Source organism: Jaculus jaculus, chromosome 8, assembly GCF_020740685.1.
Source record: "Jaculus jaculus isolate mJacJac1 chromosome 8, mJacJac1.mat.Y.cur, whole genome shotgun sequence".
Lineage (NCBI taxonomy): Eukaryota > Metazoa > Chordata > Mammalia > Rodentia > Dipodidae > Jaculus > Jaculus jaculus.
In genome coordinates, this window is record NC_059109.1 from 82,400,429 (window position 1) to 82,416,313 (window position 15,885).

Genomic DNA, 15,885 nt, shown 5'->3' on the forward strand with positions numbered 1-15,885 from the left:
ATAGGCATGGAGTCTTTTTAGCTAGAAAATTCCATGAAAGTTTAGTTTCAAATTGAAGCAATTTTATCAAGCCATCTTCCCCTTTCCTGTTGTCCTCAGTTCTCTATTATTTGTATATCTATCCAAGCATGAAACTTCAGAGATGCAAACTTTCTTAAAAATGCAAAACCACAAAAAGAGAGGAATGAAAGTTAAACTCCTTTATTGATGTAAGAAAAGCAATAGCAACTGTAGGATAAAACTGACATCACTACACTGTTGGGTTAGTTCTTTTTTTCTTTTACCAATTTTTTCTTAGGTTTTGACTCTTGTGCAGTTTTTGTTTTAAGCTGATCTATTCAGCAATGCAGAATCCTGGATATAAAATAATTTGTGGACAAACAAATTAAATTTTCTTAAAATTTTAGAGAATGAAACAAAATTTTTGGAATTGTTTCAAAATGTTACGGTTTTTTCCACTTTGGCTTTTTCCACTTTACCCTCCAAGCCATCCCCGTTGGCTCTTGTCTAATTAATCATTTTGCCTTATCAACTGTTCCTTCAAAATGGCTCTTAAATTGGTCTGCATCTTACCTCCACCAAGCTGGAGCAGCAGCCCACTCCCCAAATTAATCTACATGACCTTTTCTTTTTGTAGAGGCAGGGTCTTACTCTAGCTGACCAGGAACTCACTGAAGCCTCAGGTTGGCCTCAATTTATAGAGTTCCTCCTGACTGCGTGGATTAAAGGCATGTGCTACCACACCCCAGCTGTGACCTTTCATTTAAGAAAAAAAAAAAATTCCCAAACCAGCTCCCATGGGTCACTGGTGCCTCTGGATACACAGAGAACCTATACAACCAAGTAGTAGTGACCCTTATTCAATTTGTAGGGTGGTGGTACTTTTAGTGGGTAGAATTCAAGTCCAAGCTGGCCTTGAATTTACTATGTGGCTAAAAATGACCTTGAGCCCCTGATCCTCCTGCCTCTACCTCCCAGCCTCTACTTCCCAAATGCTGGGATTGTAGCATGTGCCACCAAAGTCTGGTTTTCCTTTTTTTGTTTGGTTTTTCGAGGTAGGGTCCTCACTGTAGCCCAGGCTGACTTGGAATTCACTATGTAGTCTCAGGCTGGCCTCAAACTCACAGCCCCCAGCAATCCTATTTTAGCCTCCCAAGTGCTGGGATTAAAGGCATGTGCCATCATGTCCAGCTACCATTTTTCTTCAAGGTAGGGTCTCGTTCTAGTCCAGGCTGACCTGGAATTCACTATGAACTCTCAGGATGGTCTCTAACTCACAGAGATTCTCCTACCTCTGCCTCCCAAGTGCTGGGATTAAAGGCATGTGCCACAATGCCCAGCCAATTTTTTTTATTTTTATTTTTATTTTATTTTTTTTTTACACTAGCCCAGGTTGAACTGGAACTCACTATGTAGTCTTAGGGTGGTCTTGAACTCATGGTGATCCTCCTACCTCTGCCTCCCAAGTGCTAGGATTAAAGGCATGCACCACCATTCCCAGCTTTATTATTTTTTTAATTTATTTATTTATGGGTGTGTTTATATGTATTAGGTGTACTACTCTCTTGCTGCTGCAAACAGAAGGATCTGGGTTGATAAGGGTCTGGGGAATTGAAAGTGGACTGGTGTAAGCTTTAAAAATAAGTACCTTTAACCACTGAGCAACCCCCCTAGTCCTAGAATTTTTTTTTTTTACTGATTTGTGAGAGAGTAGTATTTGAGAGAGAGTAGTACTGGTGGACTAGGGCCTCCTGTACCTGCAAACAAACTCCAGATACATGTGCCACTGTATGCAACAAACTTGGACCATCATGCTTGTGGTGGTTTGATTCAGGTGTCCCCCATAAACTTAGGTGTTATGAATGCTAGCTCCCCAGCTGATGGAGATTTGGGAATTAATGCCTCCTGGAGGGAGTGTATTGTTGGGGGCGGGCTTATGGGCTTTATAGCCAGTTTCCCCATGCCAGTGTTTGGCACACCCTCCTGTTGCTGTGGTCCATCTTATGTTGGCCAGGGGGTGATGTCCCCCTTCTGCTCATGCCATCGTTTTCCCCTGCCATCGTGAAGCTTCCCCTCGAGCCTGTAAGCCAAAATAAATCTCTTTTTCCCAGAAGCTACTCTTATTGGGTGATTTCTACCAGCAAGGCGAACCGGACTGCAACAATGCTTTTCAAATGAGTGCCTTTAACAGCTGAACCATCTTCCCAACCCTAAAAAATGTCCTTTTTATTGACAACCTTGACACATATACACAATGCACCCCATCATAATCCCCTACCACCACTCTCCTTTCCCCTCTCCCTCATCCCCCTCTCAGGTCAGAAACCTCTAGGGCTTTTGGGACGCACCCTCCCTTTCTCTCTCACCTTCTGCCAATGTTTCACTCCCTAAGGGGCACAAAAACTCACTGTGCTCACTACTCTGAACTAAACAGTCACCTGTGACCTGAAACCTCCAGTCTTTCCAGTGTGATACCTGGGGACTTCTTCCTTTTCTTCTTTGACTCTCTCCCACCAGACTTTGGAACTCCAGACTAGAGGCTTCTCACCATGTGATCTGATGCATCCGCACCCTCATCAAATTATAACTTCAGAACAAGGTACCTCCACCCCAGACCTTAGAAACCCCAGGAGTTTTTGGTCCGTGGATGACTGGAGACTCCAGGAGCCTCCCATGTATCGTTCCACCAGACACCCCAAGCATGATGAGTGTGGGGACGCTTCCTCCTAATCCTTGGGTTTTGTTTGCCCTACCTAAACCTGGGAGACGTCCCTGGTGGTGGGATTGGCCACTCTTGTCCTTGTCCTCCAAAATGGGCTCTAAATTATCTGTTCCCAAAAACACTCCATTGATATGTCTCAAGGCTAATTTAAAGGAACTCAAACTTCCTGAGCTCCTGCCTGACAAATTACTCCAGCTGTCTGTTCAAATTTGGCCACATATTCCTTAGATAATGGCTACCACTGGCCTGAATTGGAACTTTTGATTTTAATATACATATTGATCTTGATAACTTCCTCAGAAAACATGGCATGTGGTCTGAGGTTCCAGGGATTCTTTGTCTTCAGTTCCCACCCTTCCCTTTTTACTTCTTGTTCTACCTATCAAATTATCTTCTTCTGTCACCAAAAACCCTTTAAAATCCTGCCCCCTCTAAAACTCTTCACACACAGTTCTGCCATCTGGCTGTGACTTGCCAGGGTCTCTCCCTCTCACTCTAAATTAAAGCCATCTCACTAAATCAAATACAAACTCTACCCTCTTAAAGAAACTCCTTCCTTGGGCTGGAGAGATGGCTTAGCGGTTAAGAAACTCCTTCCTTTACTGGACCTCTTTAACTTCTTCTACATATGACTATCTAATTTTTCTCTCCTTGCTAAAAGTTTAAAATCACTATTCAGCATCTAAGGTTATTTTCCCCCTTCTTTTCCCTTTCCCCCTTCTTTTCATTACAAGTTACCAAACAAAAAATGTCAATGGAAAATGGAATGTGAAAGGAATGGGATGATTCCTCTGTGCAATGTACCATGACCTCTCTGTAGCTCTTTGTTTCTAAATATCTTTGTGATTACATAGCATGTTTCTTGCCTCAATTCCTCCTATGTAACCTTATGTCTTCTTGTAACAGGCCCCATGCTTGTTTAATAGTATGTGATTCTGTGGTTTAACTCCCAATCCTATTTTCACTATAAACATCATGTGGTTATTTCCAATAAAAGCTGACATTCTGAACAGTTCAAGGCTGAATCTTAAGATCCTGAACTCTGGGATGCAGACCTGGTGAACCAACTTTCTTTCTTTTTGCCCAATAAAACTTTGCCTCACATTCCGTGGGTCAATGGTCTTACTTGTGTGACACCGGATCCCATAACATCTTGGGGGCTTATCTGGGGTCCACATTTCAAGACCATTACCCCCCCAACTCTGGGGCAACCAAATCAGGAAAGGACCCCTAGTCTCAGCCTGAGAACTATATCTCTGTCTGTCTGCATGTTCCTGGTTTTGGAGTTGGTAGCAAGCCATTGATGCCATTGATGGGGGATCTTTTGCCTAGGACTGCTGGTCCTCTTATTTAAGAAGAAGAGATAAGAAAGGTAAAAAACCTCCAGAGGTGTTTTTCCACTCTTCTTTTGGTTTTTCATTTTTTTCTGGTTTCCTGGTTTTGGGCGCTTTTCTGGTTTTGTGTTTTTCTTTTCTTTTTTCCCAAAAGGGAAGCTCGATGCAGCCTTAATTCCCTTGAAAAAGGGATCAAGGGACACTCTCTGGCTCTGTTCAGAGATTTCAAACAGAGGTCTGTTTCTGGTTCAGTTTCAGTTTGGCAGCCACGTGGCAGTGTCAGGAGATCCATTATTGCTAGCATGTTTGTGTTTGGTGTTGTGTGCATTTGTCTTGTCCTTGTCTTTGAAGATATGAGTCAAAATCATTCTGTTGAAAAATCTCCTTTAAAACTGGTTAAAAAGGGCTGGGGAGATGGCTTAGCAGTAAGCCTACGGACCCTGGTTCGAGGCTCGATTTGCCAGGACCCACATTAGCCAGATGCACAGGGGGGTGCCTGCATCTGGAGTTCATTTGCAGTGGCTGAAGGCACGCCCATTCTCTCTTTCTCTCTATCTGCCTCTTTCTCTGTCACTCTCAAATAAATAAATAAAAATAAACAAAAAAAATGAAAACAATGGTTAAAAAGCACTTTGAAGATCTTCAAAAAAAAAAAAAAAAAGAAAGAAAGAAACAGCAAAATGAGCTAGGCATATTATCCTAGCTACTTGGGAAGCTGAGACAAGAGGATCTCCAATTCAAGGTTCCAGTGTAATAGCCTGACTCCACATTTTAAACCATGTGATTTTTAAATTGCTTGATAAAAATAAGTAAATAATTTTGTTTTAATTTGAACTGTGACTGATAGTTCCTCTTTTGTTTGGGATTTAAACAAATATGACATTGTTTATAGAAACCTTTTGGTTTCTTTATTAATCCAAATAGTCTAACAGGTCTCTCCTGAAGATTTTGTTGGCACTGGTTTTTGTCTTTAAAAGTCAGATTTAACTAAAGCCTATAGTGAGCTAAAATTTTATGTAAACAAAGCCATATTTTGTTACATAATCTCATAAATATAATTACTGAGTTTATGTTCTAGGCCAACTTCAACTTACATAGAGGATTATTAAAAATAACTAAATTCTCTCTGAGATGGTGACTCATAATTTGCCAGGTATTTTAAAAGATTGGAATGTCCTGTTACTTAAGAGGTGGAGGCCACTGGCCTGAGTTCTAGGCCAGCCTGCCTCAAGATATATATAATAAAAATTTGCCTTAGTTACTTCTAATAAAAGCATTTCCAAATATGTTAGAGGTACTGATAAAGATTATACCCAAAATGGTTGTCATGTTTTGCCTGTATTCATAGAATATATATTTCATGGAATTTGTTAATAGGAGCTATCTCAAATCAATGGGCTATATAAAACCTGAAGGTATATATACTGATTTTATAAAGCAAGTCTGGTTGTCAGATAGAGATTTTTTGGTGACCTAAATACTAAGGAAGGCTTTTTCTTTACAAATTTCCAACAGTAAAATGGATAACTTGATGAAGCCAGACTATTTGTTTTTTTTTTTTTTTTTTTTTTTTTTGAGGTAGGGTCTTACTCTAGCCCAGACTGACCTGGGATTCACTATGTAGTCTCAGGGTGGCCTTGAACTTATGGTGATCGTCCTACCTCTGCCTCCTGAGTACTAGGACTAAAGGTGTGTGTCACCATGCCAGGCTACTTGTTTCTTTGTCAGTAGTAATTGGTGTAGTTTTTCTTAATAGTTTTATAAGAAATATGGTTAATTATGGGTTGAGATGAAATGATTGAAGGAACTGGGAAGGTATTTTTCAATTATGGACATAGAATGCTCATTAAAAATGGTTTTTGAGGGGCTGGGGAGGTGGATTAGCAGTTAAGCGCTTGCCTGTGAAACCTAAGGATCCTGGTTTGAGGCTTAATACCCCAGGACCCATCTAAGCCAGATGCACAAGGTGGCACATGCTTCTGGAGTTCACTTGCAGTGGCTGGAGGTCCTGGAGTGCCCATTCTCTATCTATCTGCCTCTTCCTCTCTCTGTCTGTTGCTCTCAAACAAACAAACAACAAAAAATTTTTAGAATATAGTGGTGTAGGAACCACGCTAAAGCAGCCAAAGGGAGAAAAAGCCAAAAACCCCCAAACAAACCCCCAAACCCAGCAAAATATACTCTTCTACTAAAAAGTGAGGTGTATAAGAAATTACCAATGGCAGCAGAGAAATAGGAGAGATCCAGAGCACCCAGAGCCCACGTAGGCAGGTAGAAGCGGCTCCAGCATAAGTGGCAGCAGCAGCAGCAGGTCCACAGGGCCACAGCTGCAAGGCTCGGCTTGAGCTGAAGGAAAAGCCAGGTGAGGGGATTTTCCAATCATACCAGAGCTCCTTGCAAACTCAAGAAACATGAAGGGAGGATAGCAGCAACCAACAGAGGATCAGATCATGAGGTACAGGATCACATGGATCAGCAGGAGAACTAGAGCCACCATCCAGGAGCCTCCCCTCCCTCACTGCCAGAGCAAGCACCAGCAAGCACCAGAAACCTGGGGAAGGGTGTTCACAGCACCCAGCACCAGCAACCAGAGCAGTGACACATCCAGCATACTTGAACCCACAGTGCACCAAAGAGGGACCCAAGCAGGAAAGCAGCACAACTGAGACCAAAATCATCCCAAAAGGTAACTGGGATTATACCAGCTCAGTACCCGCCAAATAAGCCTGGTATGTAGGCTTGAATAGGAAGTGCTAATTGCACCTTCAGTATCAGGATAAATTATATGTTAAATTTGTCTATACTTTGTTCCACTCAGCCTACTTGAATACTCTCATAGCAGGAAAACCCAACATCTAGGGTCACTTTTGTAGATACTCTGAGAGTCTTAAGAGCCACATCTAGCACCTTAAACTCCTACCCTGAAGATATATAACAACAGATTGATTGATACACCTAATAACGCTGCAGCTAACTAGAAAATCCAAGCATTAAATTAAACCAAGACGCATAAATATGTACATTATAACACAAGAAACACCAAAAATCAAGACAATATAAATCCACCAAAAAGTATTAATTTATCAGAAATGACCTCTAGTGAGAATGAGCTAGAGGAAATGCCTGAGAAATGCTTCAAAAGGATGATTGTAAATATGCTCAAAGAAGTCAAAGAGGAAATCAAAGGAATCAAAGAAGACATAGGAAACCAATTAAATGAAATAAAGATGTCAATACTAGACATAAACAAGGAAATAGAAATAATAAAGAAAAACCAGTCAAAATTACTAGCAATGAAGAACACAGTCAATGAAATTAAAACCTCTGTAGAAAATCTCACCAGTAGAATGGATGAAGGAGAGGACAGAATATCTAAGCTAGAAGACCAGGTGGCAGATCTAATACAGTCCAACAAAGAGAAAGACAAACTCATAGCAAAGTATGAATGGGAATTTCAAGATATTCAGGACACTATGAAAAGATCAAACATAAGAATTCAGGGTATAGTAGGAGAAGAATTTCACTCCAAAGGCATACTAGGCATCTTCAACAAAATCATAGAACAAAACTTCCCCCAAATTGGGAAAGAGGTGCCAATGCAGATACAGGAATCCTTTAGAACACCAACCAGACAAAACCTGGAAAGAACCTCTCCTCACCATATTATAAGTAAACTATTAAACATACAAACCAAAAAAATATATTGAAAGCAGTTAGAGAGAAAAATCAAATTACCTACAAAGGCAAGCCCATCAAGACCACAGCAGATGACTCAACACAAACTTTAAAAGCCAGAAAGGCTTGGAGTGATATATTCCAAGTTCTGAAAGATAACAACTATCAACCAAGGTTACTTTATTCTGCAAAACTATCCATTCAAATAGGTGGAGAAATAAGGACATTCCACAACAAAAGCAGGTTAAAGGAATATCTGAAGACAAAACCAGCTCTACAGAAAATACTTGAAGGAATTCTCCATGCTGAAGAGAAAGAAAAGCACACATATAAGGAACCTGGAAAAAACAAACTGTACTCAAATACAAGTTAATACAAGAGAGCAAAGGTAAAACCAGAAGAACTACAGAAAAAAAAAAAAAAAGGCAAAAATAAATACATACCACTGCCAGCTTCCCCTTGCCATTGTTGGGCACACTCTCCTGTTGCTATTGTCTACCTAATGTTGGCCAGGGGATGATGTCCACCCTCTGCTCAAGCCATTGTTTTCCCCTTCCATCATGGAACTTTCCTTGAGTTTATAAGCCAAAATAAACCCGTTTTTCCCCCAAGCTGCTTATGGTTGGGTGTTTCCTGTCAGCAAATGAAGGTGACTGCAACAGTTACTTTCTATAAGAGAGATGGCATTAATTTCCTGACCCTCTATAAGGTAATATAAATGATTAATCCTTTTTTTGGTAAAATCTTAGTGTCTTTTCAAGGGTGACCACCATCTGCTCCTAAAAGCCTTCTTAATGTCTTCTTACCACATTTATTATGAGGGCCATTCTCCCTACAAAGTCTTGACCTTTGTTTATTACAGTCAACTTCATTTTCTGCCTTCCTTTCTGTCTCTTAAACAACCTCCTCACTTATTCATTACAAATGCCATAAGTTCTTTCTGCCTGGACACATCCTCCATTCCCAGGGTTTACTGCCCATTTTCATGTTTCAGTTAATCCTATCTGCTAGGACAGGTCTCTCTTACCACACTAAGTTTTTATACTTCTGACCTCACTAAAATGACAGCATGAACTTCAGTGTACACTTATTCATCCTTTTGGGTTTTATTTTACCTGTTTATTTTCTACCTTTTCTTTAAAATGTATTCCTTGGGCTGGAGGGATGGCTTAGCAGTTAAGGCATTTGCCTGCAAATCCAAAGGACCCAGGTTCAATTCCTCAGGACCCACGTAATCCAGATGCACAAGGGGGCACATGCATCTGGAGTTCATTTGCAGTGGCTGGAAGCCCTGGCACACCCTTCTCTCTTTCTGTCTTGTTCCTCTTTCTCTGTCAAATAAATAAAATAAAATGTATTCCTCATGAAAAATATATTCTTTGTTGTGTAAAAAAAAGGGGGGGGGTGGGTGGAGAGATGACTAAGTGGTTAAGCACTTCCTTGTGAAGCCTACAGACACTGGTTTGAGGCTTGATTCCCCAGGACCCACATTAACCAGTTGCAAAAGAGGGCACATGCATCTGGAGTTCATTTGCAGTGGCTTGAAGCCCTGGCGCGCCCATTCTTTCTCTCTCTGCCTGCCTCTCTGTCTGTTGCTCTCAAATAAATAAATAAAAATAAACAGAAAATAAATAAAAATAAATAAATACACACCTTTCAATAATATTATTTATTTAATATCAACAGCCTAAATGCCTCAACCTAAAGACATAGGTTTGCAGACTAGGTTAAAAAGCAGGATCCTTGCCAGGCGTGGTGGTGCACGCCTTTAATCCCAGCACTCAGGAGGCAGAGGTAGGAGGATCGCCATGAGTTAAAGGCCACCCTGAGACTACAGAGTTAATTCCAGGACAGCCTGGACCAGAGTGAGACCCTACCTTGAAAAACCAAAAAAAAAAAAAAAAAAAAAAGAAGCAGGATCCTTCAATTTGTTGCCTCCAAGAAACTCACCTTTCTACAAAGGATGGACACTATCTTAGGGTGAAAGGGTGGAAAGTGGTGTTTCATGCAACTGGGCCTAGAAAACAAGCAGGAGTTGCTATCCTAATATCTGACAAGGTAGTCTTCAGTCCAACATTAGTTAGGAAAGATAAGGAAGGTCACTTTTTATTGATTAAAGGCACATACTCCAACAGGAGGACATTATAATCCTAAACATATATGTACCTAACATGGGGGCTTCCAATTTCTTCAAATAAACACTATTAGAACTAAGGTCACAGATAACACCAAACACAGTTGTAGTGGGTGACTTCAACACCCCACTCTCATCAATTGACAGGTCATCCCAGCAAAAAAATAAACAGAAAGGTATCTGGGTTAAATGAGATCATAGAACAAATAACCTAAGAGATATATGCAGGACATTTCATCCAAATGCTGCAGAATACACATTCTTTTCAGCAGCACATGGAACATTCTCTGAAATAGACCATATATTAGGATACAAAGCAAATCTTAACAAATACAGGAAAATTGAAATGATTCCTTGCATTCTATCTGACGACAATGGAATCAAACTATAAATCAATAGCAAGAAAAGCTATAGAGCATACACAAAATCATGGAAACTAAACAATACACTAGTAAATGATGAATGGGTCAATGAGGAAATCAAGAAGGAAATTCATAGACTCCAATGATAATGAGAACATAACATACCAAAACCTTTGGGACACAATGAAGGTAATGAGGGAAATTTATAGCTTTAAGTACCTATATTAAGAAATTAAGGGCTGGAAAGATTGCTTAGTGGTTAAGTGCTTGCCTGTGAAGCTGAAGGACCCTGGTTCAAGGCTCGATTCCCCAGGACCCACGTTAGGCAGATGCACAATGGGGCACACGCATCTGTAGTTTGTTAGCAATGGCTGAAGGTCCTGGCGTGGCCATTCTCTCTCTCTCTCTCTCTCTCTCTCTCTCTCTCTCTCTCTCTCTCTCTATCTCTATCTCTATCTCTATCTCTCTGCCTCTTACTCTGTCTGTCACTTTCAAAAAATAAATAAACACATATAAACAAACAACAACAAAAAAATTAGAAAGGGTTCAAGTAAATGATCTAATGTTTCACCTTAAAGATTTGGAAAAAGTAGAACAAGGCGAACCAAATATCAGGAGATGGAAGAAACAATAAAGATTAGGGCAGAAATTGATGATAGAAACAAATGAACAAACAAAAAAACAACTGAAAAAATCAATGAAACAAAGAGTTGGTTCTTTGAAAGGATAAACAAGATTGATAAACCCTTAGCAAATCTGACCAAAAGAAAGAGAGAAGAGACCCAGATTAATAAAATTAGAGATGAAAAAGGCAGCATCACAACAGATACCAGAGAAATTCAAAAAATCATAGGGACATACTATAAAAACATATATTCCACTAAGTATTAAAATGTGAAAGAAATGGATGATTTCCTTGATTTATATGACCTATCTAAATTAAATCAAGATGAGATTAATCACTTAAATAGACCTATAACAAGTATGGAGATCCAAGCAGTTATCAAAAATCTCCCACTGCTTCTTTTTCATAAAATAGAAAAGAAAGTAATCCTACCAAACTCCTTCTTTGAAGCCAGCATCACCCTGGTATCAAAACCAGGCCAAGCTGACAGAAAGCTGGAAGAAGCCATTTTGCATGCAGTTCAATGGGAGAAAGGGAAATCACCAGTGAAGATACTCAACAGTGGACACTGCAAGCATTATATCTGGCCAACGAGGCCAAATGAGCCAATGGGTGCAATAGCGGCATGTCTATCAGGGTGGAAACCAACTGCCCTCTAGTTGGACTGGAGGCCCGCTCCATGGGAGGGAATACATCCCTGATACTGAAAAGTTAAAACAAGAATAGTCATGAACCCTTGGGGTGTAACATCTGCTGTTGTCTGGCTAAATGTATATACTATGCTTATCAAACTGCCCAGTAAGCACTTCTGTTAATGTTCATACCCTTATATTAATGCTACTCTCACTTTTGGTAGAGAATCTTCTCTTTTCAGATGACAGTGACCTTGGGATGACTCAGATAGTATCATTGTGCTGGAAAGAAGTGACCACAGTGTTCAGTACTACAATATCTCTATCACACCTTCCAAGGCTCAGGGTCTAATGTGGAAGAGGTGGCGGAAAGAATGTAAGAGCCAAAGGAAGGGCAGGACTCCATACAACGTGCTCCTTCCAGACACAAAATGGCCTGGATATCCATGACCTCACAGTGCCTGATGCTACCTGCACAAGACCATCATAAGAGGAGGAAAAGATTATGACATCAAAATTAAAAGAGAGACTGATAGAGATGGGGAAGGGGTATGATGGAGAGTGGAGTTTCAAAGGGGTAAGTGGGGGGAGGGAGGGTATCACCATGGGGTATTTTTTATAATCATGGAAGTTGTTAAAAAAATAAAAAATTAAAAACAAACAAACAAACAAATAAATAAAAATTTAAAGTAAAAAAAAAAGAGAGACTGATTGAGAGGGGAGGGGATACGATGGAGAATGGAGTTTCAAAGGGGAAAGTGAAGCAAAAAAGAAAGGGCTGGAGAGATGGCTTAGCAGTTAAGTGCTTGCATGTGAAGCCTAAGGACCCCAGTTCGAGGCTCGATTCCCCAGCACCCACGTTACCCAGATGCACAAGTGGGTGCACACATCTGGAATTTGTCTGCAGTGGCTGGAGGCCCTGGCGTGCCCATTCTCTCTTTATCTGCCTCTTTCTCTCTCTGTCACTTTCAAATAAACAAAAATTTAAAAAATATTTAAAAAAGAAGAAAAAAGCCGGGCGTGGTGGTGCACGCCTTTAATCCCAGCACTCGGGAGGCACAGGTAGGGGGATTGCCGTGAGTTTGAGGCCACCCTGAGACTCCATAGTGAATTCCAGGTCAGCCTGGGCTAGAGTGAGATCCTACCTCGAAAAAAAAAAAAGTTGAGCGGAGTAGAGGGGGAGGTTTTTACCATGGACTATTTTTTTATAATCATGGAAGTTGTTAATAAAAATCTGGGGGCTGGAGAGATGGCTTAGTGGTTAAGCGCTTTCCTGTGAAACCTAAGGACCCTGGTTGGAGGTTCAGTTCCCCAGGACCCACGTTAGCCAGATGCACAAGGGGGCACACGCGTGTGAGTTCGTTTGCAGTGGCTGCAGACCCTGGCGTGCCCATTCTCTCTCTCTCTCTCTCTAACTGCCTCTTTCTCTCCCTGTCACTCTCAAATAAATAAATAAAAATACACAAAATATTTTTAAAAAATTGGAATAAAAAAATTTGGAATAAAAAACAGGCCAAGGTTCTTATTCTTTGCACCTTACCCCATTAGCCTCTTCTCTTCTTCCCCATGTGAGGAAGATTTTCCTGGTCTCTCATTCCCAGGGAGGGGGAGAACTTCTTTCCTGTTTTCCTTCTCCTTTTAATTCTAACTCTCTCTAAAATAAATCTGATACCTTTCCCTTGAGTCTGCAAAAAAAAAAAAACAAAAAAACAAAAAAACAAAAAAAAACAGGCCAAGATAGACCAAAAATAAGAAAGAAAATTACAGAGCAATGTCCCTCATGAACATAGATGCAAAAATTCTCAACAAAATATTGGCAAACAGAATGCAAGAATATATCTGAAAGATCATTCACCCTGACCAAGTCGGCTTTATTCCAGATATCCCAGATGCAAGGATGGTTAAACATCCACAAATCGATAAATGTAATACATTATATAAATGTACTGAGGGACAAATATCACATGATAATCTCATTAGATGCATAGAAAGCATTTGACAAAATCCAACATCCCTTCATGATAAAAGTCCTACAGAGACTAGGAATAGAAGGAACATATCTCAACATAATAAAGGGTATTTATGACCAGCCTACAGCCAACATATTACTAAATCCGGAAAAACTGGAAGCTTTTCCACTAAAAGCAGGAACAAGACAAGGGTGTCCACTGTCCCCTTTTATTTAATATAGTACTGGAAGTCTTAGCCATAGAAAATAAGGCAAGACAGTAAGCACTTCTCTTTTTTTTTCTTTTATTCAAAGTTTTTTTTTCAAATTTTATTTTTTCTCAATTTTTTTAAATGTTTATTTATTTTTTGACATTGGTAGAGAATCATTTTTTTTCTCAATTTTTATTAGCCTTTTCCATGATTATAAAAAATATCTCATGGTAATACCCTCCCTCCACGCTCCCCCCCACTTTCCCCTTTGAAATTCCATTCGCCATCATATCCCCTCCCCATCTCAATAAGTCTCTTTTGTTTTGATGTCATGATCTTTCTCTCCTCTTATGATGGTCTTGTGTAGGTAGTGTCAGGCATGGTGAGGTCAGGGATATTGAGGCTATTTTGTCTGGAGGGAGCATGTTGCAAGAAGTCCTACCCTTCCTATGGCTCTTACATTCTTTCTGCCACCTCTTCCGCATGAGACCCTGAGCCTTGGAAGGTGTGATTGAGATGTTACTTGGTACTCTAGTCACTTCTTTCCAGCACCATGATACCTTCTGAGTCATCCCAAGGTCACTGCCATCTGAAAAGAGAAGATTCTCTACCCATAGTACAGGTAGCATTAATATAAGGGTATGAAGGGGGCAGGGAGGTAATTACCATAGGATTTTTTTTATAATCATGTAAAATGCTAATAAAAATTAAAAAATATATATAAGGGTATGAATATTAAGAGAAGTGCTTACTGGGCAATTTGATAAACATAGTATATACAGTTATCCGGACATCAGCAGATGTTACACCCCTAGGTCTCATGACTACTCCTGTTTTAAGTTTTCAGTATCAGGGCTATATTCGCTCCCATGGAGTGAGCCTCAATTCCAACTGGAGGGCAGTTTGTTTCCACCATACCAGATTTTTGCACCTGTTGGCTCATTTGCCAATTATAAGGCTTGCAGTGTCCACTGTTGAGTATCTTCACTGGTGGTATCTCTTTCTCCCATTGAACTGCATGTAGAATGGCTTCTTCCAGCTTTCTGTCAGCTAGTCTACATGGAGGAGGTTATCAGCACAGTTCCAGCAGGATTTCTCAGTGGCCTTGAAGCCCAAGTATGTGTAGTCTTCAGCAAGAGGGTCTTACCATCAATTCCTGGTGGGAAGCCAAGGGCCTGGGCAATGGCTTATGTTTTTGGGGCATCGGGGACCTCCCTGGCCAACAACTCCCTGGATGGTATCCCATCCCTGGCACAGAAAATTTTCTAGCAACGATCTACGGCTCCTGAGTGTTCCATTGTCCATAACTGGAGGATTCCATATGATTTATTTATATCCTGTTAGATTTTGATTAGCCCTCCCTCCACCTTTCTTTACTCAATCTCCTCCTCTGACTTCACTTTGGGCCTTTTCCCTCCCGTTACTCTATTCTTCTACTTACGTATATACAATACCAACCTATTAAGTACCCTCCTCCCTTCCTTTCTCTTCCCTTTGTATCTCTTTTTTAGCTTACTGGCCTCTGCTAGTGGGTTTTTTCCTTCTCACACAGAAGTCCAATCATCTGTAGCTAGGATCCACGTATGAGAGAGAACATGCGGTACTTGGCTTTCTGGGCCTGGGTTACCTCACTTAGTATAATCCTTTCCAGATCCATCCATTTTTCTGCAAATTTCATAACTTCATTTTTTTTTACCGCTGAGTAGAACCCCATTGTATAAATGTGCCATATCTTTGTTATCTACACATCAGTTGAGGAACATCTAGGCTGGTTCCATTTCCCAGCTATTATAAATTGAGCAGCAAGGGCTGGAGAGATGGCTTAGCGGTTAAGCGCTTGCCTGTGAAGCCTAAGGACCCCGGTTCGAGGCTCGGTTCCCCAGGTCCCACGTTAGCCAGATGCACAAGGGGGCACACGCGTCTGGAGTTCGTTTGCGGTGGCTGGAAGCCCTGGCGCGGCCATTCTCTCTCTCTCTCTCTCTGTGTCTTTCTCTCTGTGTCTGTCACTCTCAAATAAATAAATAAAATTAAAATTAAATAAATAGAGCAGCAATAAACATGGTTGAGCACATACTTCTAAGGAAATGAGATGAATCCTTAGGATATATGCCTAGGAGTGCTATAGCTGGGTCATATGGTAGATCAATCTTTAGTTGTTTTAGGAACCTCCACACTGATTTCCACAATGGCTGGACCAGATTGAATTCCCACCGGCAGTGTAGAAGGGTTCCTCTTTTTCCA